Source organism: Galeopterus variegatus, unplaced genomic scaffold (genome assembly GCF_000696425.1).
Source record: "Galeopterus variegatus unplaced genomic scaffold, G_variegatus-3.0.2 Scaffold2550, whole genome shotgun sequence".
In the NCBI taxonomy this organism is placed as follows: Eukaryota; Metazoa; Chordata; class Mammalia; order Dermoptera; family Cynocephalidae; genus Galeopterus; species Galeopterus variegatus.
In genome coordinates this window covers 283,506-285,545 of record NW_007728661.1, presented here as the reverse complement: position 1 = coordinate 285,545, position 2,040 = coordinate 283,506, and the positions used below count along the sequence as shown (strand labels likewise).

Below are 2,040 nucleotides of genomic sequence, written 5' to 3'. Positions count from 1 at the left end.
CAGCAGCGCACCCTGCCAGCGCTTGGTATTGCCGATCTCTCCCACTGTAGCCGTTCTGGTGGGATGTAGTATCTTTCTCCCTTATTCATGATAAAATAAACTTTTAAAAAATATAATAAGGCCACCTATAGAAGATGGTAGTTTCGGGCCGGCCCGGTGGTGCACTGGATAGTGCGCCGCTTGGGAAGCGCGGCGGCACTCCCGCCCGAGGGTTCGGATCCCACATACAGACCGGTTCCCGCTCACTGGCTGAGCGAGGTGCGGGAGCAACACCGAGGGTTGCAATCCCGTTGCCGGTCCCCAGTCCGGTACGAGGGCAACACTGAGGGTTGCGATCCGTTGCCGGACAGGGAAAAAGACAAAAGCCAAAAAAAAAAAAAAAAAAGAAGATGGTAGTTTCATTGTAATGTCCTTAATGGGCAAAATTAAAAGTTGGCTTCCAAATTAGTTTTAAGATTTCACACATCTCTGAAACCTTGAAGACTTGTTTATACATTTTGAAGAGTTTTCATAACTATGTGAGACGAGGGGGCTTTTAAAAAAAATCTCTCCTACCCATCCTGTTTCAATACCTTTCATTTTATAATAAATTGTCACAAAACTTTGTGACTTCAAACAGCAGTCATTTCCTTTTATCTCATAGATACTCCTACAGCAGGAATCTGGGCAGGGTTCAGCCGGGTGATTCTCCTGCTCCCTGTGGTATAAAGTGAGGTTGACCAGCTGGAGCGTGGGCTGGTCTCCAGGGTCCAATGCAGCTTCAGCACAAGTCTGCATCTTGAGGGAAATGGCTGGAAGGCAGGACTTAGCTGGGATTGTCAACAGGAATGCACCCAGGTGGCCTCTTCAGCATGATGGCCTTAGGCAGTCAGATTGGCCTCCCTCAGAACAAATGGCCCAAGGTCACTGAGTAGAAGCTGCTTCTGACTGAGCCTCAGAAGTCACTCAGAATAACTTCTGTCACACTGTATTGGTTGCACAAGTCACAGGCCAGCTCCGATTTAAAGGGAGAGGAACTAGACTGCACTCCTCTGGATCGGGAAATGGCAAGATGACGTTGTGAAAGAGCACGTGGGGTCACGATACCATTGTGACTCTGGAAAATACAGTGTGCCACACCGCCACTACTGAACCCATCCCTGACAAAAGTACCCCAGGCAGGAGGCACATCAGGAGTGCTGAGGTGACTGTGGTGGCCGCCTCTGTCTCCTGTGCTCCCCCTGTCCTTATCCCCCTCTCTTACCTCCTTCTCTCTTCCGCCTTCTCACCGTATTTTCCTACTGCCCTCTCCTTCCCCCACCCTTCCAGGTAACTAAACTCACAAGGACACCCACTGCACATTTCTTAGTCCCCTCCGTCCCATCTCGCCCCACATATCTGCAAATCTTTGATGCCTGGATGATGGATTATTGGGACACCTAGACCAGAGCATGTCAGGCCTGGAAGGGTCTTGACTAGTCCCAGATGCACTTGACATGTGAGGAAGTTGAGGCCTAGAGAAGGGACTTTCCCAAGGCCCCACTGCAAGTAAGTAGCAGAGTTCCGCTGGCAGGGCATGAACACAGCCTGTGCTGGGTCTCCAAGAACGTCAGCAGCTTCCTCTCCATTCTCACTGCCTGGACTACAGCCGCTTATCTCTGCCCCACATCCATTGCTTCACATGTCAGTGTCCGTAGGCCTCTTGGTCAAGGAACTTTCTGTGTGCAAAGAGGTTGTCCCAGCCCCAGCTGCAGTCCCAGCCCTCAGAGATTGTGCAGGGAGGGGCTTGCACGTGGAGCGATCTGGAATCAGTGCAACCAGCCCCTCCAACCCCCCCCTCTGCAGCCCAAACACAGCTACTGCTCATTTATGATCCTAAAGTCCATGGATTCTCTGAACTCTAACATCAACTACAGCCTGTTTTTGAAATTTTCTGGACACTCAAGGATGGTGAATTTAGCTGGTGATGACTGAAGTCAGGCTGAGGATAAATCTGAGGTGATACAGGCCAAAGAAGACACAAGTCTATGGCCAGGCCCGGGAGACAGCAACTGTGTTATG

At 50.6% G+C, this 2,040-nt stretch overlaps 1 long non-coding RNA gene across 1 annotated transcript in view; it reads right to left on the bottom strand.

Moving 5' to 3' along the window:
* Positions 1-728: 728 nt before the first annotated feature.
* The window catches only part of LOC103598270, a 15,303-nt gene continuing 13,991 nt past the window's right edge, over positions 729-2,040 (bottom strand). The window contains exon 3 of the long non-coding RNA XR_551190.1: positions 729-965. This is a non-coding gene — a long non-coding RNA (uncharacterized LOC103598270). The remainder of the gene's footprint in view (positions 966-2,040) is intronic.